Here is a 27,339-nt window from a genome sequence, read left to right on the forward strand (position 1 = left end):
TATCACTATATGCAGATGATATGATAATATATATAGAAAACCCTAAGGACTCCACACAAAAGCTACTCGGTCTGATAAATTATTTCAACAAAGTAGCAAGATATTATTGATGTTCAGAAATCAGTTGCATTTCTGTATATAAAAATGAAATGTCAGAGAGGTAATGTAAAAAAGTAATACCTTTTAAAATTTCACCAAAAACAATAAAATACCTAGGAATAAACTTGACCAAGGAGGTGAAAGACTTATATGCTGAGAATGATAAAACATTAATCAAAGAAATTAAAGAGGATTCAAAGAAATGGAAAGATATCCCATGCTTGTGTGTTAGAAAAGTTAATATTGTTAAAACACCCATACTACCCAAAACAATCTACAGATTTAATGCAATCCCTATCAAATTACCCATGACATTTTTCACAGAACTAGAATAAATAGTCCAAAAATTTATATGGAACCATAAAAGACCCAGAATTGCCAAAGCAATCCTGAGGGAAAAAAACAAAGCAGAAGACATAGCTCTCCCAGACTTCATACAATACTACAAAGTTATAGTTATCAAAACAGTGTGGTAGTGGTACAAAAACAGACATACAGATCAATGGAACAGAATGGAGAACCCAGAAATAAACCCAGGCACCTATAGTCAATTAGTCTTTGACAAAGGAGCCAATACAGTCTTTTTGCCAAGTGGTGCATGAAAACTGGATAGCTGCTATGTACATCAGCGAAGCTAGAACATACCCTCATGGCATGCAAAAAAAAAAATAAACTCAAAATGGCTTAAACACTTAAACATAAGACATGGCGTCATAAAACTTATAGAAGATAACATAGGCAAACATTCTCTGACATAAATCATACAAATATTTTATTAGGTCAGACTCCCAAGGCAATAGAAATAAAAGCAAAAAATAAATGAATGGGGCCTAATCAAAGGTTTTGCAGAGCAAAGGGAAGTGTCAACAAAATGAAAAGACAACCTATAGGTTGGGAAGAAATATTTGCAAAACTGACAAGGGCTTCATCTTCAGAAAATATTAACATTTAAAAATCTTCTGGGACTTCTGGAAAGGTGAGGTAGACATACCTTATTCCTTCTACTAAGTACAACTATTAACTATAGAATAGTGTATAAAACAACCATAAGTATTTAGACAATGAGGGAGACCAACTAAAACCTGGGGATGCAAGGAAAGAGGATGGTGAGTTCCTTGGGTTTTCTTGTTGCTCTGTATATACAAGCTGAAGCTGGCCACCGAGAAAGGCCTCAGCCTATAGACCACAAAAGTCCTAACAGAAGTCTGTCCTAATTAACCGAAGGACCAGAAAAGGGGCAGCCTAGCAAGAAAAACTTTTAGAAAATAATCCATATATAATTAGTAAAAATTAATTTTGCTATTTTAAATACTGTAAGGTAGACATACAGACACTCCATGTGTGGGTATGAGTATTTATAGATCCATACATTCAGAGCCCTCAAAATCTACAAGGATGAAATATCCATACATAACCAAATAATAGTTAACTTTCCAATTTGAATTTGCAAGATGGCCACATTATAGGTGAAATAAACTGATGAATGCCTTTCATTTTTTTTCAATGTTGCTGTTGCCACTATTCCTGATTTAAATTAAATCCTGGTGATAGTTTGTTTATGATCAGATAGTCATTTACTTCTGCCAAAGAAATTAAAACATAGTGAAGTAGCCTAGATAAACATCTCAAACTTTTATTTTTTTTTAGGTTTTTATTTTTTATATTATACTTGATTTACATTGTTCTATCAATTTCTGTTATACAGCAAAAAAAATATATATATATATACTTATATACACATATATATATACACACAAACACACATTCCTTTTCTCATATTATCCTCCATCATGTTCCATCCTCAGTGACTAGATATAGTTCCCTGTGCTATACAGCAGGGTCTCATTGCTTATCCACCCCAAATTCAGTAGCTATTTTGCATCTGCTAATGTCAAACTCCTAGTCCATCCCACTCCCTCCTAGCTTCCCCTTGGCAACCACAAGTCTGTTCTCCAAGTCCTGAGTTGGTTTCTTTTCTGTAGAAAGGTTCATTTGTGCCTTATATTGGATTACAGATATAATTAATATCATATGGTATTTGTCTTTCTCTTTCTGACTTACATCACTATGAGAATCTCTAGTTCCATCCATATTGCTGCAAATGGCATTATTTTGTTCTATTTTATGGGTGAGTAGTATTCCATTGTGTATATATACCACATCTTCCTAACCCACTCACCTGTCAATGGATATTTAGGTTGTTTATATATCTTGGCTATTGTGACTAGTTCTGCAATGAACATACTGATCCATGTGTCTTTTTCAAGGAAAGTTTTTTTCAGATATATGCCCAAGAGTGGGTTTACTGGGCCATATAGTAGTTCTATATTTAGTTTTCTGAGGTGCCTCTACTGTTTCCCATAGTGGTGTACTGGTTTACATTCCCATCAACAGTGCAGGAGGGTTCCCATTTTCCCACACCTTCTCCGACATTCGTTATTTGTGGACTTAATTAATGATGGCCGTTCTGACTGGTGTGAGGTGTAGTAGTTTTGATTTGCATTTCTCTAATAATAATAAGTGATGTTGAGCATTTTTTCATGTGCTTGTTGGCCACCTGTATATCTTCCTTGGAGAAATGTCTATTCAGGTCTTTTGCCCATTTTTCCATTGGGTGATTGGCTTTTTTGCTGTTGAGTTGAGTAAGTTGCTTATATAATTTAGAGATTAAGCCCTTGTCCGTTGCATCATTTGAAACTATCTTCTCCCATTCTGTAAGTTGTCTTTTTGCTTTCTTTTTGGTTTCCTTTGCTGTGCAAAGCTTGTCAGTTTGATTAGGTCCCATTGGCTTATTTTGGCGTTTATTTCTGTTGCTTTGGGAGACTGACCTGAGAAAACATTTGTAAGGTTGATATCTGAGAATGTTTTGCCTGTATTCTCTTCTGGGAGTTGGATGGTGTCTTGCCTTACATTTGAGTCTTTCAGCCACTTTGAGTTTATTTTTGTGCATGGTGTGAGGGTGTGTTCCAGTTTCATTGATTTACATGCAGCTGTCTGGGTTTCCCAGAGCCATTTGCTGAAAAGACTGTCTTTTTCCTATTTTTTATTCTTGCCTCCTTTGTTGAAGATTAATTGACCATAGGTGTCTGGGTTTATTTCTGGGTTCTCTATTCTGTTCCATTTGTCTGTATGTCTGTTCTGGTACCAGTACCACACTGTCTTGATGACTGTGGCTTTGTGATATTGCCTGAAGTCTGGGAGAGTTATGCCTCCTGCTTGGTGTTTGTTCCTCAGGATTGCTTTGGCAATTCTGGATCTTTTGTAGTTCCGTATAAATTTTTGGATGGATTGTTCTAGTTCTGTGAAAAATGTCGTGGGTAATTTGATAGGGATTGCATTAAATCTGTAGATTGCTTTGTGTAGTATGGTCATTTTTACAATATTAATTTTTCCAAGCCTGGAGCATGGAACATCTTTCCATTTCTTTGAATCCTCTTTAATTTTCTTGATTAATGTTTTATCATTCTCAGCATATAAGTCTTTCACCTCCTTGGTCAGGTTTATTCCCAGGTATTTGATTTTTTGTGGTGCGATTTTGTTTTTATTTTATTTTATTTTATTTTATTTATTTATTTTTTTGTCTTTTTCCCTTTTATAGGGCCACTCCCACAGCATATGGAGGTTCCCAGGCTAGGGGTCTAATTGGAGCTGCAGCTTCTGGCCTACACCAGAGCCACAGCAATGTGGGATATGGGCCACATCTGCAACCTACACCATAGCTCATGGCAATACAGGATCCTCAACCCACTGAGTGAGGCCTGGGATTGAACTTACAACCTCATGGTTCCTAGTCAGATTCATTAACCACTGAGCCATGACAGGAACTCCTGAGGTGCAATTTTAAAAGATATTATATTTTTGTGTTCCTTTTATAATATTTCATTGTTAGTATACAGAAATGCAACTGATTTTTTAATATTAATCATGGGAAATTAAATAATTACCCCAAAAAAATGAAAATGAAAATACCACCATTCGTAATCTGTGGGATTTTGCAAAAGCAGTGGTTAGAGACAAGTTCATAGTGCTACAGGACTTCCTCATTAAAGAAGAAAAATCTCAAATCAACAGCTTAACCCACCACCTAAAAGAATTAGAAAAAGAAGAACAAACAGTACCTAAAGTTGGCAGAAGGAAGGAAATCATAAAGATCAGAGAGGAAATCAATAAAATAGAGTTTCCAAAAAAGCCAAGTGTTGATTCCTTGAAAAAGTAAACAATATTGACAAACCTCTGGCCAGACTCACCAAGAAGAGGAGAGAAAGAACTCAGATAAACAAAATAAGAAATGAAAAAAGGAGAAATCTCAACAGATACTTTGTAAATACAAAAAAACTATAAAAATACTATGGACAATTTTATGCCAACAAATTGTACAACCTAGAAGAAATGGACAACTTTCCAGAGACATACAGCCTGCCAAAACTGAATCAAGAAGCAATAAAAAAAAAGAAGCAATAGATCATTTGAACAGACTGATCATTAGAAATAAAATTGAATATTTAATAAAAACACTCCCTAGAAACAAAAGTCCAGGACCAGATGGCCTCACAGGCAAATTCTACCAAATCTACAAAGAAGAACTTATACCCATCCTTCTTAACCTTTTCCAAAAAGTTGAAGAAGAAGGAGCACTGCCACAGACATTCTATGAAGCCACCATCACTCTAATACCAAAAGCAGACAGAGATACTACCGTAAAAAGAAAATTATAGGCCAGTATCTTTGATTAATATAGATGCAAAAGCTCTCAACAAATTTTAGCCAACCAAATCCAACAATATACAAAAAAAGATCACACACCACGTCCAAGTGGGATTCTTCCCAGGTTCACAAGGATGGTTCTACATATGCAAATCAATCAACATCGTATACCGCATTAACAAAGGAAAAGTAAAAAACCACATGATTATCTCAATAGACGAAGAAAAAGCATTTGACATAATCCAACATCCATTCATGATAAAAACTCCTAGCAAAGTGGGTATAAAGGGACCATACCTTAACATAATAAAAGCCATTTACAACAAACACACAGCCAATATAACACTCAATGGAGAAAGGTTGAAAGCCTTCTCTCTAAAATCTGGAACAAGACAGGGATGCTCACTCTCACCACTTTTATTCAACATAATATTGGAAGTCGTCGTCACAGCAATCTGACAAACAAAAGAAATAAAGTTATTCAAACTGGAAGAGAGGAGGTAAAATTGTCACTCCATGTAGATGACATCTTACTATATGTAGAAAACCCTAAGGACTCCACACAAAAACTACTAGAACTCATCAAAGTATTCAGCAAAGTAACAGGATACAAGATTAACATTCAGAAATTGGTTCCATCTCAAACTTTTAAAAATGTAGATACTATGCAGAATAAAAGTGGTGAGAGTGGACATCCTTGTCTTATTCCAGATTTTAGAGGGAAGGCTGTCAATTATATTGGTGTGGGTTAATCATAAATGGCTTTTATTATATTAAGGTATGTTCCTTCCATACCCACTTGGGCAAGAGTTTTTATGATGAATGGATGTTGGACTTTTAAATGTCAAATCAATAATATACCTAGATTACAGCTACTTATGGGAAAAGCTGATTATTACAGGTCTTTAGAATAAATATCAAAGAAATATTTTAAAATTTAATTTAAATACTTTAATTTTGTGGTTTTAAAGGGTCCCACTTGACTTTCTATAAGATTCCCTATTAAAAATTGTCACATCTTGGGAGTCCTCTGGTGGCACAGGAGGTTAAGGACCCAGTATTGTCACTTCTGTGGCTCTCTTTGCTGCTGTGGCTCAGGTTGATCCCTGGCCCAGAACGTCAACATACTCTGGGCATGGCACCCCTGAAAATTGTCACATCTTAATGTTACAATTATCTAAAGCCTCTCTTGGCAAGATCCTGCTTTCTCAAAGGTGGAAATTCTGAATATGTAGTCTAATTTTATTATGAATGTGGATTGCAAATCATGATACTAGCTTTTAGTATTATGCAATCATTTTTGAGTTTTAGTTAATTCATTAAAATCATGTTCTGGAACAGTTATCTGTTCTTTGCAAGTAATTCTTCAATTCAACTTGCTCTGTATCACTGTCTGGTCTGAGGAAGGAAATTAAAGAGCAGAAGTCTAAAATTCAAAGAGTTACTAGATAAATAATTATTAAAGTCAGAAAGCTTTCCTAACTCAGGCTTTCTTTGCTAATATTCACAGGTGTTTTTTTTTTTTTTTTTAAACCTCTTCTGGTCTTCTGCAGATACATTTAACTTCTAAAGAATTGTGCTTCCATTTCTGGGTTATGTTATTTTGTTTGCTTACTGTTGTCTCTGGCTTTTTCATTCCTGTGAAAGAAAGGAAGATGAAATGAGGAACAAATAGAAAGTCTTAACCAGAATAATAAAATTATAAATTTGAAATTTAAGTTCAAGAGACCATCTTACTTCTCTGTCTTCACCGAGTTAGAGAAAATTGTATCCATTTCACAGTTTATGCAGTAGAGGCAAAGGGATGCTAAGATGAGGTCCCAGAACACTGCGTGGCACATATTAAGAACTTAAATATTAATTGAATGGATGTTTTCATGACTCACACTAAAAAAGTGCTAAAGTTGGGAATATAATTTATGCTTCTCTCTATTTTCACTGTACCACCACTAACTGCATTGCTGATTACATTAAATATAAAGAACTTATAAAACTATTAAATTCTATTTGTGTTCAAGGATTGATATTTCTTACTAAAATTCTAACCTTTGCTTCTTTCTCTTTTCCATAACATTGTCTATTTAATTTCAAGGCAAAGAAAAAAATCATAACTCTTTGGGAAGCAGGAAACCACCCTATTAGTCATTTAAATATATGATATTTAATCCATACCTTTCCTTCAAATATCATATTTTCATTCTTCTAAAACATGTATTTTTCAAACAACTGTGAGATGTTTTATATGTCTGCACCTTGCTATATCCATTTACAAGAGCTGCTCAGCTTAAAATCATATTAGTCTTATAAAACTTTATTTTTGTTGGTTAACATACACATTTTACACTTAGGAACAGGTGTAAACTCTGACATCTGGAACATCCATCAGAAAAGAATGTCCCTGAGGCACTTACACAAGAGGATATCAATACACATTCACACAATGGCATTTCAGACAGATAAGTGCCCTTATATCAGGGCACCAAATAAGAAAAATAGAAAGCATGAGCAAAGAGCATATGACATAAAATGAAATACATATGTAGAGACTGACCATCATTTGCAGGGGTTAGAGCCCTATTCCTTGGTGAAACTGAAGTCCATTTTTAAAATGGAAGATTTAACATTTAACAGCTAAGCACATAAAAAGGAATTTGTAACAGAAAAACCTACATCAGTTGGAGTGACCTTTCTCAGAGATATCTTTTACAGATTTTCCTTCTGGCTGTCTCTTTTCTCCCCTGCTCTACCCTAGACCTTTTTCAATAGAGACCTTTTTCTTTTTTTCCTCATGGATAAACTATATTTTAACATCTTTAGTCTTATGAATCAGCTTCCACTCTGTGAAAGTTTGAGATGATATTTCTGTCCTGGTATTTAATGACTTTGGGAATTCCAGAATTCTCTGATTATATCGACCCCTTCTATCAGGAAGTTGGTTCAAATTATGTTAATAGGGAAAAGAAACATGGAAATTTGTCACAGTTTATATACATAAAACTCTCAAAAATCATTTCATCATTTTCTTTTAATTCATCACATCCATATAGTATCTAAGGGACCCTATTTGCCACCTCTAACCCATGAGCCCAAGGTCAGGACATAAAAGGAAAGTCACAAATTTGATATTAGAATGGATTAATATTCATTTAGGAATGGATTAACTAAATACTGTAAAAATATAAAATCCTTATTTATTTTATTCTTGGTCAGAACCTTTATTTGCATAGCAACTAACTCAGATCCACAGAGGAAAATTTTGGAAATTAAAAAAAAATGATTATTCTAATACCTAAATTGTAATCAAGTTTTATTATCACAAACTGAGAGATATAGTTTTTGGAAAAGGGTACAAAAATATGCTTGGGAAATTTGATGAGGGTGTCTGGAATCTCTCCCAGTTCTATCATTTAGGTATGTACTCAGATAGGGGCAGGCTGATGAGTCTGTCTAGAGGAAGGACTGAGTCATAGCCAGGATTCAGGGAGCATTAAGAAAAGGCTTAACAAAGTTCTTATACCACCAGCCATATCACTTAGGAACTCTAATATTATATGGTTTATGACCACCTTTTTGAAAGACATGTTACTTCTAAGATCAGGTTACAATGTCCAACAAGACCAATATTATCCTGTATGTTTTTTCCATAGAATATATAAAAATGACAAGGCATTACGCATGTACAATAGCTTTGAAAAATATGTAAGAATGACCACTATGGGCATTTGCAGTGACTGATTTATTGCACACAAGGCTTAGGAACTACTAAGCCTAAAAAAACCTGACCAAGTCCTGTTAAAGAGTAATCTTTTGAAGCAGATCATCATAATGAGTCAAAATGGTGCACTTGGTACTATAGTCTCCCAAGGTCCTGAGAATGACCAATGTAGTTACTTTTAGGAATAACACTGATTCACGCTAGGAAGCTCAGTCAGTGACCCTGGTATCATGCCATCCAAACTGATTTTGAAAGGTAATGCTCTCTTTATTCTTCTATGATAAAGATTCCTTAGTTCCAAATGTAAATTATGGTATACCAGGGACAAATGCAATAAAAAAAAAAATTTAGTGATGCCCATCTACTATTATTTTTAAAATAATGAAGAAAATAGCTTGTTCTTGTATAGAATCTTATCACTGGAATAGATGTACATATATGGTGAAAGGTTCCTAGCTTGAGAGACTAAGTTGAATTCTCCCTAGGATTCAGCAGCAAGTCAAGTGAGTCTGTTTAAATGTCTATCAGGATCAGTTTGCATGAAGGACTAAAGAACTTCCCAGGAAAGAACAAATCTCTTGCCAAAAGAGAGGCAATAGACTCAAAACTGCTTTAAATTTTGAGCAAAGATAGGAAATTCATGTATAGAACAGATATTACACGCACCTTCTCTTTCCTTAAAGACATAGAGACTTGAGTATAGGGGATATACATAAAAATATGAGCTGGTTCCTTAAAATGTAATAGGCTTTGGCGGCTCCGGTGGAGACTAGAGCCACCAGAGCCTATTGTTTTACACAGCAGAGTGTAGTTCTTCTTGTAATTTAGATAATTATTGATCTCCGTGGTCACATTAGCTGAAGCAGAAAACCAATCCAGCCTCTGTGTAGAATGAAGGGCCAGAACATCTGAGCATTAGGAGAAGAAAGACACGTTCTCACAGATATTAGAGTAGGAAACAAGAGAAAGGGAGGATTGTCTGTGGTGTCCAAGTAGAATGTGTAAAAGGAAATTATACTCTTTACATATGAGTTGTGTGGACTACTTGTGGCTTTCCCCATGGACACAGCTTGAAACGTGCTGGAGAAATTGAAGGGAAGCTGAATCTCTTGAAATTTTATGGCTAGTGGCGAAAACAGGCCCATTGTTTTATTACTCTTCCAAGGCCCATTATCTTTACTCCTAGACTTGTTTACTTTGGAGAAATGTGGGTAACACATATGGGGCATTGGGGGGAATTTCTTCTCCTTCAGATTATTTTTATAATGAGCTCATCTTGGAAAAACCTGAAGTAAAATCAGCCTGAATATATTTTTGATAGAATGCACTATTTTGAGCAAGTGGCTTGGATAATTTTGTATTGTCAGTAAGATAAGAGCTGGATGGAAATAAAAGTCTGTTTTCAGGATTTATTAAACTTTGTGTCCCTAATAAATATATGGTAGTTGACTCATTAATAGCTAATACTTGCCTGTTTGATTGGGTCTTAAGCAAATGAAAAAACATGCAATACATGTCTGCATCTAGTGCTCTGACAGAATTAGGAGGGAGGTAGTGTAAAAGGACTTTCTCAGTCACAGCAAGCACCTCATGCTTGTTCATATGACACTACAAGAATAAGTACAAATCCTTTGATCTTCCTTTTCTACAGGACACTGAGGTCAGGCCCCCAGAGAGTAGAGGTAAGGTCAAGATTGCCCATGATAACACCACATCGTTACCATCCACTTCCATTCCAAGGTAAAAACACTTTGGGTACAGAATTGGGAGATTGGAAACCAAGAAGAAGGTGGAGGGGAAGAGGTAAATGTCTCATGCTATTTGCTGTCTTGCCTTCTTTTAGTGATTGGTGTTGATCTTTTTTCTTTCTTTTCTTTATTGTATTAGCTCATCTGGTGAATACTCAAGTGATGTGGCACATATTGGTGCCTTAGGGAGGATCAACCTTTGCTCCAAATTCCTCTAATACAAAAGGAGACATCTAAGATATGACATATGTTTGTGTGTGTATATGTGTGTGTGTGTGTGCATGTATGTATGTATAGAGGGCTCTCTCTCTCCCTCTCCCTCCCTCTCCTCCTTCCTCCCTCTCCCTTTCTCTCTCTCTCACACACATGTGCACAACAGGCCACATACACTTTCATATCAAATTTATGTCAGGGCAAAAGCAGACACATGTATTCTTATTTTTATTCTCTACTTTAGTATCATTGTATCTTTACTATCCTATTCTTTGGGGAAAAAACAGTATGGGTAACTTAGCCACTGGACCTGTAACCAAATCAAGAGTTTCTTTTAACCAGAGTGTCTATTATTAGGTAAATGCCATTAATTCACACTCACGTTTAGAAAAAACATTGTGCTTTTCATAGAAATATGAAATAAGATAATCCAAAATTGTTATCTCTGGTGATATTTTTCTTGCAGGGTCATGTAAAGAGAACTGTGGGAAAATAAAAAGAAATAAAAATCCTAGAACTTTAGCTTTTGGCCTTCCTTAAAAAAAAAAATGCTCTATTCTTCTCACAGACATGAAATGCTAAGTATCTAATTTATACACATAGTTTAAATATTAAATAGAAAAATAAATATCCAAATATGATTGAACATCATGTTAATTGTACCAAGATCAGAAATCAGTGCTTAATAAAGGCCTTTTCATTCCTTTCTGGTTTCATAATGAAGACAGTACAATGCTACACTATCCATCAGCCATCTTCAAATGAATACCCTAAGCTAAGCTGTTGGTTAGGCAAAAATCATCCCAACTACAGGAAAAGTGCTTCACCAGCATTCTATTGAATTAATTCCCATGTTGATTTATTTCATTGTTTAAATGAAAACACCATGTTTTTTTTTAATGAACCTTTTTTAATATATCTAACTGCTATATTACAGCTACACTTTAGTGAATATTTAATTATTTTCTCATCAGTTTTCTATCAGCAAACTTGTTTTGCCCTTGGCATCAAAATTATGTTTTCCCTCACACCCCAGACCCCACTCCCCCCAAAAAGGATAAAAACCAATAAGCAAACAAAAATCTATTACTAACTTTTAATAAAAAAGGCAAGCATTTACAAACAGCTGAACTTAGGATAGAAACAAAGTGATTTCAACTTAATTCAACAGAAAGAATAGCTTACATTTTTAATGGATGTTCTGAAGGTAGGATTTTTCAGGCAACTTTTCAATGAGTAAAGGAGAGATAATTGAGACTGGGCAATATAATGTCAAAAGAAATGCTCATTTCGCTACTATATAAAAGGAAGATAACTGACAGGGACCTACTGTATAGCACAGGGAGGTCTCCCAGTGTTCCGTAATAACCTCTAGGGGAACAAAAGAACAGATATATGTATATATGTAACTGATTCACTTTTCTGTAAGCCTAAAGCTAATACAACATTGTAAATCAACTATACCCCAATAAAAAATGAAAAAAGAAGTGTTCATGTAAAAAACACTCTGCCCCTGAGATCCCCTAAGTCTTTCATGAGAGGTGAAATATCACAGGAAATATGGGATAGTAGGATTTAGTCCATTTCATTCCTGTTAGAAAATAATTGTGATTAAAATATAGTTTTGTTTTCTCGTAATAAAGTTAATTACCTTTTAACTTCTCCTGTAGCACATAGCATTAAAAGTAACCTGAAGTAAATTCTTCACCTTAAAAAAGAATGAACTCATTTTTTGTGAAAGGTAATTTATTCACCAACAACAATCACAAATATTTTTTTACCCTCAGTAGAAAACAGTCATCAGCTAAAGTTTATTTACTTTTCAATTTTGATTAAGTTCACAAAAGTTCATTGGATGAAAATTAATTTTTGCTTTCCTTTTGTTGCTCTGATAATTGTCCATACCTTCAACACAAGGATAGAATGTGTGACTTTTTTTAATATGTGAATAACATCCCCAGACACACTTTAAGTATATTTTGCACAATAAAACAACAAAAAAATGTTCTTCATATTGGATTCATGTCACTCTTCTGAACCAACAATTAACACTGATATTACAATTGACAAAAATCAAATAAATAGGAAATTCTGACTACCAACTTTATGAGTTAGAAACTGTTATTTATTTATTTATTTATTTAATGGCTGCACCTGCAGCATATGGAAGTTCCCAGGCTAGGGGTTGAATCAGAGCTCTAGCTGCTGGCCTAGACCATAGCCACAACAATGCCAGATCCAAGCTACATCTGCGACCTATGCCACAGCTTGCAGCAATGCTGGATCCTGAACCCACTGAGTGGGGCTAGGGATCAAATTCACATCCTCATGGGGAATAGTCAAGTTCTTAACCTGCTGAGCCACAACAAGAATCTGATTTAGAAGCTGTAATTTATTTCATCATTTTATTTCATACATTATTTTTAGACTTACGCATATCACATGTATATTTTAAAATATGGGCATTCTCTCATGGTACAGTATGTTAAGGATCTGATGTTTCCACCGTGGCAGCTTTGGTTGCTGCTGTGACACTGGTTCACTCTCTGGCCCAGGAACTTCTACATGTTGTAGGCCCAGCTGAAAAATAAAATAAAATTAAATTAAATTAAAGGAATATATGTGTATATATGTATAAACAAAAAAACTGAAAATGTAAAACACCTTTATTCTGTAGCAGTCTGGTAGTACCCTAACAGAGTGTTATATGGAAACAAATCCAAAAATATGGTTTTAGTTAATGAACCATGTGCACATGCCCAGCATACAGTCTACCTATTTGGCAGGAATAACAAGACATATAGAAAGCAGGACTCTGTCTCCCATTACAGAAGACAAAAAGGGGAAGTTGTCATATGGACAGTAGAGGATATGGTATCGGATCATCAGACACTCTGTCCCAGAGTTTGAAACCTTGAGAGAGTGAGAACAAAAGATCAAGATCCAGTTGAGATTTTTCTGGTTAGATATGATCAGCTATTATCAGAAATTAGCAGACTCCTAAACTATGTTACGTTGTAAATTGACAAGTGTTAGGGACTTGACCTTCCTGCTTAAGCCTGGCTTTCCAACCTTCTTTTCTACTTCATGATGTGTCCTTCGAGGAAAATCCTTTCCTGCTTAGTTAGCCAAAGTGGTTTTGGTCCTTTCTATCCAGGAATCACACTTATACAGCCCCTCCTCTTTATATGCATTGGCATTAACCCATGGTAATTTAGGCTTGGTGTGGACAAATACAGGGCTTAAGTAAGAGTGTTATCCTTTTAGAATCAGAACACGCAAAAGAGGAAATGTAGTTAACATTCATTATAACTAGTAAATTTGAAATGTGAAATTACTTATATTTGATGATTTTTGACATTCAGTGGTGATTTCATATGGTTCAACCTAAAAATAAGAGTATCTTGCTAAATTAAATAGACCCTTCTGTGATACACTTTCTTCTTAGGACTCACAGAAGAATGGAATTTTTTTCTACATTAATATTCTTATCTGACAGCAGTTACTTGATTTCTGTGATTGACTATAAAATATCAGAATGTAATCTAGATTCATGATTAGAAAGGAAATAAATTTGTGATTTATTTAGAGAGAGTTATGAGGTGTTTTATTCTGAAAAAATATGTGTGTATATATAACTCACACATCAAACACACCTTCCCATGAGATCACTAATATCACTAGCATATTTTCTTTAAAAAGACTCCTGGGACTGTCTTAGATACAAAAATGAAACAACTTGAAACAAAATACCTTGAAAGTACCTAATTATTATTAATATTTAAAACAAAATAGCTAATATTTTTTGGATACCTACTATGTCCTAGGCTCTATGTTATGCTCCTTTTATTTATTATCTCATTTAATCCTCACAGAGAGTCTATCAGAAATATAATATCATAAAGCTCATTTACCAAATAAGATATTAAATCTTGAAAATGTCAAATAGGGAGTTCCCATTGTGGCTCAGTGGATTGAGAACCTGACACAGTTGTCTTGAAGATTTGGGTTTGATCCCTGGCCTCCCTCCGTGGGTTAAGAATCAAGTGTTGCCACAAGCTGCAGCGTAGGTCATAGATGTGGCTCAGATCCAGTGTTGCCGTGGCTGTGATTTGACCCCCAGACTGATTCGACCCCTAGCCTGGGAACTTCCATATGCTGCAGGTGTGTCCTTAAAAAGAAAAAAAAGTCAAATAATCTAAAAAACATGGTGTGAAAAGTGACATGGCTAGGATGATAACCAAGTCTGTCTGATTCTAAAATCCATGATTACTAACACTATTTTATTAATTTAGGAGACTACCTCAATATTGTTGCTGATGACTGGATAAAAGGCAAACACAGAGCAATCTAGATGTCCAACAGAATTGAAATACTTTTATTTTCTTTCAGTTCTTTGACAATGGTGGTTCTCTCTATCAGGAAAGGTCTTGTTTCATCCTTGGCACCTGCATTTTCTTCTATACCATTAAATAAAAATTATTCTGATACTTGTTAAAGATGATTAGGAAAACTATTCAAGGGACAACTGAAGTGAGGTTTTGCAGTAAGGAATAGGAGAAATTTGGCTCACCTTCAAATACAGAATAGACAAGTGAGTATTTGTAGCCAAGGCGTAGGTTGGGGTGGAGTGCTATGGATAGAAACTTATGAAGAGGATATTTCAGGGTTAGGGATTCTTGCCAAACCAACTCAACAGGATTATTGCTGAAGGCAGGCAAGAGTAGTCAGATATGAGGATGGAAGATTCTGGCTAAACCTTTTTAGCAAGATTCTTGGACATTTCAAAAACTGACCGACATGGAAGCCCATAGGTCAAGGCCCAGTCCCGAAAATGGCTCAGAGGAGGGTAACTAAAGATTGGTCAAAGAATCTGTCAGTCCCCTCTTTGCTTCAAGGAAAGAAGAGACATTCTTCCTTCCTTTGAACAATACATATGAATTTTCTTTTAGTTACATTTTGTTCATTAAGGATCAGCTGAATTTTCTGTTGGGAACTTGTCAATGTTGCTAAACCCAGGTCTGACTGTTTGCCACTTGAAAGTCAATACTCAAGAGGCAAGTGCTGTTAGAAACAGAAAGGTTGCTGTAATCAGAAAGCTGGCATTCTGGGGAGAAAGTGGACTGTTGTCCAAAAACCAACTCTGAAGATGCTATTTAGCCATGAAAGTTTTTAAAGGGAAAAGGGGAAGTAATCTCAGTTAATCACTGGGTTGGGGGTCAGACCTATCACCATCTCCCACTTCATGCAGGCTCGTTGACTCCCCCTAATCTTTAGTTCTTAGTTCACACAATTTGTTCACAAATTTGCTGAAAGAGAAGCTGGGGAAGAGATCGGGTCATCTATTGGTTACTTATTCTTCATTTCTACTTCTTTGCTCTATGAATAGAACCAACAGGTTAGGAAAGGTATTGTATGATCAAAAGATTTGAAATGTGTCCTTGGCCAGAAATGAGTAGAGCACGGGGGTCTTGATTTAAAAGTCAGTTACAATATACCTTTGCTAAAGTGACAAGACCAAAATGGTCTCTTGCTGAGGGTGGTTTCCTGCAAAAAGCTGCTTACAAATCCCCACTTATTGGACATCATTCCATTTCTTTGGGATCACATGTGAAGGTCTGTCTTCTGTAACTTCTTCATGCTGACATAGGGTGATATATTCTTACAGGGGAAGCTGTCAGTGTGGGTCTGTAGCATCTCTTTGCTGACAATTTTAGTTGCCTGATTACATATAAAGGCAGAGCAAGATACAATTATTTTGAAACCCACAAAGATATAGATTATTATTTGCAGTAGTGTTAATTCCTTCCTTTTGAGGGTAGTTCTTGGAATTTTGCTAGCCATGGGTTCAATACTGCTCAAGATGGAGCAGCTTATGTCATGGCTACAGTCTGGTCATCATGAAGTTAGATTTTTTCCTCTGGTGGCAGTTATAGTATCTGGAAAACAACTCAGGAATGTGCATCAGTCATTAAAAGATTCTGTGACTCTGTTGTCTTAATCATTTCCTGCTTGACCCTGCACTTTTGTGACTCTTGGATGCCTGGGGGACTTCAGCTTTTCTACAAACAAGAGACAGGGGATATGGAAGGGCCTTTGTACTTAGGTGGATGGCACAGGGTTCTTCTCAGTTTCATTCCCCCTTTTTCTTTGATACTCCTGTCTTGAGGAAGAACAGATGTAGACACAAATGGAGTAATGTTTTGGAATGATATGTTGATCATAAACTTGACAGAGGAACTCATAGGGTTCTGCTCTACTTTAGTTATAGAAAATATTTGCTGAATGGTACAAGAAGTCAGGTATTTAATGAGGGGAATTTCTACAGAAAAAGAAAAAACACTAAATAGTTGGAAACCCCATTTCTGGATCCATAGAGCAGCCAATTGAAATTTCTAGCTATGTCTTCAAAGTATCTTTAGATGGTGGAGTGAAGACAGCAGTCCACTGGAAGATTCTTCTGTGGCAATCTACCTGTACCACATTGTCAGCATCTGCTAAATGCAGAGCAATCTACCTGTGCATTTATCCCCATTACTAATTTATATGCTTCACATTTCAGAAAGGGAAGCAGAGAGAGAAATAGAAAGCTAGAGACAGAGATGTTTATATAACGTAAATCACTATCCTGCTCTAAATAATGACATGTCAATTGCTTTATGGCTCTTAAGCCTTTGGTTTCTGCATTCCAGTCCACAAAGCCAAACAGCACAAGATACCAAAAACATTCCATTGGGGCTTTATTAGTACAAACACTCGCCACCTTGAAATAAATAATCTAGTTCAAAACCAGGTTATATTTGTTAACTTCTAATCTAGGCTACTGGTGTCTTCTAGAGAGTTAAACAACTCTAGCCCAGGGAAAGTTAAGACAAGAGAAAATACCTGATCATAATATGAGTTGCTTTCTGTTTAGGTGTTCTTTATGTCCACTTCTAGTAAACTCAGCATCCTCAGCTTTCACCGGTATTCCCAACTTTGAAATTCAGATTTTCAGCCATAAAACAGTAGGCATTTGTCCTAAAAATTTTATTTTGTCTAGTAGATTAATTACTCTCAAAAGAATTTTAATATATATATATATATATATATATATATATATATATATATATACACACAATTTTTCACCTTTATCATATATGGAACATCATTGCCAATCAAGGACCATGATGAAAATGCAGTGGCTCTATACTAATCTATGGGCTTCAGAAATTCTGAATCTTTGCTAGGGGCAAGAAATGTATGGTGAGGGAATACAGAGGAAGAAAACTAAGATGTACCATTAAACTCATTCCTATTATTCACCTGAGTACCACAATAGAATATGAGCTCTGAAAATATATTTTAAGAGAGGTTTCCAGGATACAGAATGACAATCTACTCTTATGCAAATTAGTGATCTCATTCATTAGCTGTTGAAAGCATCTCCAGAAATTAAAAAAAAACTTCTTTTAGGATGATTGTTTTGGTATTGTCTTAATTTCCTTTTTTGTGTATGAGAAGAATTGAGGGTGAATAATAATGAAAGCATACTGTGCACAGCAATTCAAGTGGCTTCTTAGAACCTTATTCTACTCCTTGTATCATCAGAAATAATCAATTTCACATAACTTCTTTTCTTTCTTCTTTGTTTTTGTCCCTCCTGCTTGCAATGGAAACCTTTTGCATTTCAGGTCATGCTTAGCAAATTTCTCCTCTTCAGGGTGTGTGCCTGACCATGGCAGATTCTGAGCAGAGGAGTTGCATGACCCCTCACTAATATTTTGGAAGCACTCTGCCATATTGGGGATAACGATAGAAGGGTAGACCATCTGGGACACTGTTAGAGTTAATTAGGTGAGAGATGATGATGGTTTGGGCCATCATGGTGTTAGCAAAACTTGTAGCGAAAAGATGATAGCAGGTTCTGAAAATGCTTTGGAAGTGAAAAAACAGATTTTCCCAATGGTTTTGATATAAAATATGAATAAAAGAGACTTTTAAAGGACTCTAAGGTTAAGGAAATGTGGATTTTCCATTAACTGAGATCAGAAAGATTGTGGGAGGGAAGCAAGTGTGAGAGAAAGTTCAGAAGTTCATTTTTGGAGACAGCAAATTTGAGATGCCTCTTAGATACCCAAGTGGAGATGCCCAGAGGGCAACTGGAGATGTATTTATTAATGTGAAGATTTGGACTAGGGAATTACTGGCACTGACATGAATATATATGTAAAAGATTTGAGTCTAAATGAGATCACAGAAACTGTGAATTTTGAAAGCAAAAGATGAATTACTGAGCTCTAGGGCAACATCAGAAATTGGGGAAAATAAGATAACCCAATGTCCAGTGAGGACACTAGAAACCCCTTATTTGAATAGAGATATCTAATATTGGAATGGTTTTATATATTTTGTGAAAGAATTGAAGAACAAAAAATGAGGGTGATTTCCCGCAGTGGTTAAGAATCTGACTGCAGTGGCTCAGGTTGCTATGGAGGAGCAGGTTCCATCCCTGGGCCAGTGTAGTGGGTTAAAGGATCTGGTGTCAGAGTTCCCATTGTGGCTCAATGGTAATGAACCTGAGTGGTAAGCATAAGGATGTGGGTTCAATCCCTGGCCTCGCTCAATTGGTTAAGGATCCAGCCTTGCTGTGAGCTGTGGTGTATGCTGGAGGCTGCAGCTCCAATTCAGCCCCTAGCCTGGGAACTTCCATATGCCATGGGTAAAGCCCTAAAAGGACATTTAATTAATTAATTAATTAAAATAAAGGATCCGGTGTTGCCAAAACTGTTGCTTAGATTTGATCCTTGGCCTGGGAACTTTGCTGCATGTGGGCCATTAAAAATAAAAATTAAAATAAATAAATAAATAGTTTAAAGCAGGAAGACACTGTTTCCCAAAGACACAAAGTTATAGCCTCCACAATAGCAAGAGCTTGTCCAAGCTGTAGTGTCCTCTACAGCTGCTGTAGGAGCCTCTGTCCTTTGCTGGATATTACCCTTAAAGAGCCAACACTCACAACAGCTTTCACCTCCAGAACCCCAGAACCATAGCAGAAGCCTCCAGTAACCTTCAGGGACCCAGAGTCTCCCACTGATACCACTAACTTGCTGCACTTGGAACTCTGACACACCTGCTGCAACCACCTGTACAAGAGCCCATAGTCACCTACTGCTGCCAAAGAGGAGCTTCTACCTGCTAACAGCCTTCTCATCAGGTCCCAGGTCTTCTTTAGAAGAGAACCAGAATCTAGTTGACAAGAGAGTATGTGAAAATGTAATTTTAAATCTTTAGCCTGATAATACAAAGGAGAGTATAGAAAAGAGCATGATGGGATCAAGTGTGAACTAATAGTGTTTGGTAACTCCCAACCCTTTGATTGCTCAGCATTCATATACTCTCTTGCCATATGTAAATTTTCAAATAGCAACGGTAAAGCACCAGTCGATTTCTACTAACATGATACAGCTCTTCATTATATAGATGATTGCATTTTCATTCTTTCACTCCCTAAAAGTAGAACAATAGTCCTATCAGTCACCATAGCTATTTTTGGAGAATATTAATTCCTCTAATATTTCAGTTACAATTTCATCCTCAACACTCTTTATTGAAAATAATGAGGAAAAGGAAACATACATAGAGCACAAAACAGATAAGGCAAGTAACTGGTCACAAGATGGTGTTTGACCTTTATGATTGCCTTCTTTTCACTATCCATTACTTTCACTTCACCTGGCCAAAATTTTCTACCTTTAAGATGGCCTAACAATCTAAATATTTATCCATGTCTAATCTCTAAGTAATCCTCCCTTGATTATTTGCATGTAGTCTTCTATTAGCTTAATCACAAATATAGAAAACTAAAGGAGAGCATAGATAATCACTTGGGTACTTCACAGAGCTCTTTCCTTAATAGGCGGCATCTATCACAATAGAATAGAGTACCTGCTTCTTTGCCTGTTTGCACAAAGAGTCCCAAGTGGCCAGGTAGCTATCACAATTTCCATTTTTCAAAAATCAGTTTTTGTCCCTTATTGGAATTATTTCTCCTTTTGAACTAACATTTTTAAACAAACCTAACCTAAAGCTTTCAAATAGGAAGCAAAATCTTGGCATGTGAGATACTACTTCAATCTGTTAAATCCTATCTGTGTATATTGGTCATAGATGACTCTTAGTTCAAAGCACGAACTGAATTTTGTAGGACAGTGCTCAAATTTGCCATATTTTGTTTTTCAGCTCTCAATCAACCTTCAGCAAGTTATTTTATTGTTCTGTTCTTCTACAAGGCCAAATGCTTATAGTATACTGTAAAAGAAATGATTATCATGGATATGAGCCCATTGTGTTTTTTTTGTTTGTATTTTTTTTTTTTTTTACTAAATAAGTTCCTTATTCAAAAACATTATCTGGAACACCACGATGGACGATAAGGTCTTTACCATGGATGGCAGTATTAACAAAAGTAAAGCAGATAGGAAAAGAAAAAAAAACAAGTATAATTAATACCCATCTCTGTGATGACCCCTGCATGATGGAAGTATCTGATGAGTTACTTTGCCATCAGTCCCCTGGAATTCAGGTGTCATATCTGGAATTCAGCTTTGGCCTTTCCTAATGGCAATTTGGGCACCATTAGTGGCAACTGCCAGCTAAGTTTTTTTGAATAGGATGTTTGTTGTTGAGCTCATTCATAACATCCTTTTATGAACCCATGACCACTTTGTACATGAATGCATTGGTCATATAATGGGATTACTGCGAAAAGAAAAGAATGTCAACTGACATTCACAGTGTGGATCATTGTCTCCACTGGGAGAATACTTCCTGTAGTGGGTAAAATTATGAAATATAAACATCTTAATATGCTGTGTCCTTACCAACATGCTTATCCATATGCTTTGTACTATGTCACTAATATTCCCATCTTTTTTTTGTCTTTTTTTTTTTCTGGTAGTTTCTAGGGCTGTACCTGCGGCATATGGAGGTTCCCATGCTAGAGATCTGATCAGAGCTGTAGCCACCAGCCTACGCTAGAGCCACAGCACACAGGATTCAAGCACGTCCGCAACCTACACTACAGCCCACGGCAACGCTGGATCCTTAACCCACTGAGCAAGGCTAGGGATTCAACTTGCAACCTCATGGTTCCTAGTCGGATTCGTTAACCACTGAGCCACGACGGGAACTCCATCTTGTTTTTTAAGTCCCTTATCATCCATCTAGATGAGAAAAATGCAGAATAATATCATTTAGAAGCATAATGCTTTATATTTTCACAAATAATTTTTGATTACTTGTGACTGATACTCTCCTTCGTGTTAATAGTTTGATATGCAAAAACAGCAAGGGAATCAAAAACTGAACAAAGCTGAGCAAAACAATCTTATTCTCAAGGAGCCTACAGGTAAATAGTGAATATACTAATCAAATAATTGCAAAAAATATGATTTTAAATTCCCATGACTCCTTTAGAGAAAAGAGCATTATAGAAGTTATAAATGCATATAGCACATCTAGTATGGCAATTTTTTCTCAAAGTTGTTTTTGAGAGAAGAGATAAAGCCGTCCCCTGCAGGAGTTAATTAAGCAAAAAAAAAAAAAAATTAAGGGGAAGGGAAGTCTATATTTCCAGACAGAGAGTATGTTTAAAGACCTTGATGTGTCTCAAGCCTCATGGACTAGGAGAAAGAAGGGTTTGAGAAGGTGCTAGGGATGCGAAATGTAGGAACTAGCTTATGTACAACTTTGAAGAATAGATGAAGAATTGGAGTCTTCAAACGCACCTTTGAAGAAGAAAAAAGAGATATGATGAGATTTAAAGAAATACCTTTGACTTTAATATAGAGGAAAGATTAAAAGGGTGTTAAGAGAGAAAAGAGATCATCAGTAGCTGAAATATCACCCTCAGTAATGTTTAGCCATATTTAGGCTAAGTGGTCTTTGAGGTGTTGGCTTTGGATGTCAATTGTCACTTAAAACACTGGAAAAATTAGTTCTTTCTAACACAACTAGAGTGTGTAGGAACCTCTGTTTCTGAGATAGTAGCTGCTGCTCCATATAGCTCTTCTCTCCCACAACCCATGCAATAATTACATGGCAGATAAGGCTGAACAAACCTCCATGATATGGGAAGTGGAGGTAGTGTAGCTAAGAAAGGCATGGACTTTGGAGAAAGAGTTCCTTGATTTAGAATATCAGATTCATCCTTTGTTAACCATGTAACTTTCCATAATCTTTTCAGGACTTGGATTTTCACCTGAAATGTTGTTTGGCTTGGAATGTGTATAACATCTGGTGCAAAGAGTCAGCACAAGTTTGAATGGGAGATAATGGATACATAATAACTAACATAGAGTGATGCTCACAGAAGGCAACCCAAACATATGCTCTCTCTTTGCTAAAGCAATCTGAAAGCCTAGTGATAGAATCTTCAGGTCTATTAATATTAATTCCATTTAACAATATCATTACAATTTATTGTATATATTTTGCCCATCATTGTATTCCATTTTCATACAATGTCCAGTGTTCAAATTATTTCATGTACAAAGTAAAGTAGGAACTAGATCTTTTCACTCATCTAATTAAAACTCAAACATCTAGGATAAGGGAATTATCCTGCACAGGAGTTCAAGTACTGGTTAATTAATATAGTCATAAAAATTGAAAGCTTAATCTAGAAAAAAAAATTTACTTTATTATTTTTAAATTTAGAAGCCTCGAAATTATGAGATTTTTTTTTCTGCTTCAAATAGTGAACAGTGCCCTTTTTACTTCTTCATTAGAAAAATAAAGGAAATCATAATTTAGGGTCTTATAGAAGTCACTCTGTGGGAAGAGATGGGAAGTTTTATATATTTGTCCCTTCCTTTTTTCTAAGTAGGCATTTTACACTGAAGGAGACTGAGGAGGGTCAAAAATTTAAGTCTAGACCAGTGGCCTTCAGACAGTAACTAAAAAAGCCAGAATTCCAACAAGGACCATTTGACCTATGTTTTCTCGTGCCTACTTTGTTGCTTTCTGGGGCAACTACTAAGAGGAAGGGGTCCTTGATTCCCTTTGTTTTCTCTCTGTCTCTGAGGTTGACTCAGTCCTGCTTGGAAATCAGAATATGACAAGGGACAAGGACTATTTCATGAGTCAGTAACTTTCTTAATGTCATGAAATCCCTGGTGAAACTCAATAGCAAACAGGAACTCAGTACCATAAATAGTATATATAAATTTTAAAAGAGAGCAAACAATATTTTTTCTTTCCCACTTCTTTCTTCTTTCTTCTTCTCTTCATCTCAGGAGAAATTGCCCCTCTAAGAAACTACTGGAAAGTATTTAAGTCTGGTGTCTGAATATCTGCTAGCAAAGCAGTCAGAATAATGTATATGATGCTTTTATGACGGGCATGTTTCCCCCTGGCTGTTGTTAAAAACCACATATTCGTTAGTGTGGAATATACTAATAGCAGACTCCTTTCTTGCCCACCTAGGCCCATTTGGGAAAATGTGACATTTTCCAGATGTTTAGCCCAATCCACTCTAATTAAGCTTTATATACATATATAAAAGTAGAGTGGTTTAAATGAAAAATTGCTTGGAATCTAGCTTGGACAAAACTTACCTTATAAATTTTGATAATATTGTGAGACGATTAAAATATTATTCCCTGAAATTTATGAATTTTAAGGAAGATGGTAACATTTCAAAACTTGTCTATATGTTACTGCATCTGTGTGAATGGATATTTTTTAAGTTCTGAAACGAACGCTATTTTAAAGTTTTGAATATATATGATTCAAAATAATTTTATATAATTCAAAAAATGAGATTATAGTAGGTATAAAACAGAGAGTGCAGTACTAATTTTAAAATGTCCTCATGAATTCTGCCTTCAGAATGGAAAACTTATAAGATCCAAATGCGGTTGGTCCATGTCTCTTCATGTTCAATGCAGTTCCATGGTTCAGAGACTGGGGTTCAGAGAAGTGACCCATACCATGAAAAGCTTTCTCTCTCACCTTTAGTTTCAAGCTTAATGAGTTTGTATGCCAGGAAACTCTTAAACATATGATTTCCATAGTTAGCTCAACTCTTTATAAACATAAACATGCCTATAAAACACACAAACACACAAGAGAATGATTACATATTAAAGTAAGTTGTTTTTTGTCAAGAAGACTTTTCCTTGCCAACTTTGCTTAAAACATAAAAAGATTCATCTTAGGAAAATTTCAACAATCATTGAGTAAATCTCTATGTGTTAATACACACAACATTGAAAAATATAGAAATCATTGCATTCTTGCTATGCAATGGTCTATTTGGGATTTTTCAAATAAATATTTCATAAGAAGGAAAAAAATCTCTTTTTAAAATTCATGGGAGTTCCTGTTGTGGCTCAGTGGAAATGAACCCAACTAGTATCCATGAGGACTCTGGTTCAATCTCTGGCCTCCCTCAGTGGGTTAAGGATCTGGCTTTGCTCTGAGCTGCAGTATAGGTCATGGACATGGCTCAGATCCTGTGTTGCTGTGGCGTAGGCCAGCAGCTTTAGCTCCGATTCAGCCCCCTGCCTGGGAGATTCCATATGCCATGGGTGTGGTCCTAAAAAGACAAAAAAAGAATAGTAAAATAAAATTCATATAGTACAATAATTCTTTTTAGTAGGAAAAAATACACTATTCCAGCAAATCAGTCTCTGATCCTTGCATGGAAGATGTTCAGTTCTTAGATGATGTCATAATGCTATTTTGATTCACAGAGAGCATTTGCCAGGAACTGTTCTCTCCTCCACCATAGTTTTGGTGGCCCAGCAAATAGACCCTGACATCACTGATGAAGCTGTAGGTATACTGTTAAGGTCATCTGTAGCTTTAATCTGAGGTCAGGGAAGTTTCTGAGTACTATGAGACATTCTTAAAATGCTTTATACACACAGGGCCATAGAATCCATCTACAACTGTATTTTCATTGTACTTCTAGTCTGTGATAGAATTAACTGGATTTGCACTTTGATGTAGAGTTAAGAGGAAATCTCTTAGTACTGCTGACCTTTTTTAAAGCACAAGCAAAATATATGTATTTTTTTATTTGGAAAGATGCAGAATACTTTGTGTAGTTTTGATTTGCTTACTTTAAAATAGATGCAGTTAAATATATTTTAATAGATAAAACAGAACATTACATATTTTCCAACTGATTTTTCTTGAATAGATAAGGAGATTATAAAATTAGAAAGGGCAAAATACATAAGATGATTAAGCCTCATGTTCTTCATAGGTATTTCTCTAAACTCTCATTTTTATCAAAGTACAGGAGAGAATAAATTGCTTTTGCAGCAGATAGAGATAAATGACAGAAAATGCAATATAAATTGGCTTTTGAAGAAAAAATTGGCTAAGATAAAATTATTGACTCCTATAACAGAAGGTCTTTGATCTGAAGTTGAAATAGTGTCATTGGAATATATTGTTTTGTTTTTTCCATCTCTGATACATTTACTCAAATAGACACTTTCCTCATTGGAAATAACTCCCACCATTCTTTCAGGTTCAAGTAAAGAGTATTAGATCCTGGATTCATTCTCGATTGGTTGTGATTGAATCATGTGCTTATACGTGAACCAGTTATTATGGAAGGAAAGGATTAAGTGTGTGGCAGATGATGCTTCCCCAAAATTAATCAATGACTTGTTACCAAAAGAAGAAGCAATCAAGGGCAGGCAAACATGTAATAAGCATTCTTTATATCAAGAATAACTTTGATGGGAGTTTCCTGGTGGCACAGTAGATTAAGGATCCACCGTTGTCAGGTCACTGCTGTGGTGTGGGTTAGATCCTTGGCCTGGGAACTTATGCATGGTGTGTGCATGGCCAAAAAAAAAAAACTTTGATCAGTCTGAAATGAAATGCTGCTGTTGTGGGATATATCAAATTGTGAGTTCAAAGGAAAGACGTTTCAAGGGTGTTTGAAGACTAGATATTGGATCAGAATATCCAAAAACATAAAGAGGTTTATATAAAACTGAAAATTAAGACTAAGTTCAGAGTGTGACAAAAATTTGGTGAAGTAATGTTTTAATTTTAGTACTATAGTTTATGAGTAATCAAAACTAATGATTTGAGGGACAAAAATGTTATATGCATCTAGTACAGTATCTAGTACTTCATATGCCCTCAATGAAGGATGCATTTTTTTTTTTGTCTTTTTGGGACCACACCCTTGGCATATGGAGGTTTCCAGGCCAAGGGTTGAATTGGAGCTATAGCTGCTGGCCTACACTAAAGCCACAGCAATGTGAATCCGAGCCATATCTGTGATCTGCACCATAGTTCGTGGCAATGCAGGATCCTTAACCGGGGTTGTGAGGTCAGGGATCAAACTCGCATCCTCATGGATACTAGTCTGGTTCCTTAACCACTGAGCCACGATGGGAACTTCAGGATGCATTATAAGAAAACTAATATGATAGTAATTTACACTGTGAATTGAAATGATAGGGTAATATAGTTAAGATTCGGTTAAAATAAATCAATAATGAAATTCAAAGAACCTATCCAATTTTGATTTGTCAAGCTTTTTAGATATATGCTAATCAATTTTAACTATACTGAATTGTTTGAAATTGGTTGAGAATTGTTAGCATTCAAAGTGAATTCTCTCATGTTTGTTTGAATATGCTTCCAGTTGGTTCAACTGATTATAAATAACTCAAACCAGTTAAGAGCTAATTCAAAATTGTTTTCATATTGAAACGGAGTAATCATTGTATTTAGAGACTTTGAAACTACTACTGTTTTCTTGAATATATATTCTTCTTGGAATCAAATTGGAGGTCTTTTAGAATAGAGCATAAAAAATTATTGGAAATACGACATTTGGAA

General features: G+C 35.6%; 1 protein-coding gene and 1 long non-coding RNA gene across 4 annotated transcripts in view; one reads left to right on the forward strand and one right to left on the reverse strand.

Moving 5' to 3' along the window:
* LOC110256311 (uncharacterized) overlaps window positions 1-27,339 on the forward strand; it is a 611,762-nt gene that overhangs the window by 366,847 nt on the left and 217,576 nt on the right. Inside the window, exon 9 of one of the 3 annotated variants that reach the window (XM_084990013.1) lies at window positions 10,170-11,982. The exons of the other annotated variants lie outside the window; for them this stretch is intronic. The gene's annotated coding sequence lies outside the window, so the exon portion shown is untranslated. Of the gene's footprint in view, window positions 1-10,169; window positions 11,983-27,339 lie in introns of those variants that run through there. 3 annotated transcript variants of the gene reach the window in all.
* The window catches only part of LOC106508354 (uncharacterized), a 460,477-nt gene continuing 444,701 nt past the window's right edge, over window positions 11,564-27,339 (reverse strand). The window contains exon 6 of the long non-coding RNA XR_014824157.1: window positions 11,564-13,059. This is a non-coding gene — a long non-coding RNA (uncharacterized LOC106508354). The remainder of the gene's footprint in view (window positions 13,060-27,339) is intronic.

Source organism: Sus scrofa, chromosome 13, assembly GCF_054392235.1.
Source record: "Sus scrofa isolate SSC_HxYL_T2T_F1_AM1 chromosome 13, Sscrofa_HxYL_maternal_Yorkshire_Landrace_v2.0, whole genome shotgun sequence".
In the NCBI taxonomy this organism is placed as follows: domain Eukaryota; kingdom Metazoa; phylum Chordata; class Mammalia; order Artiodactyla; family Suidae; genus Sus; species Sus scrofa.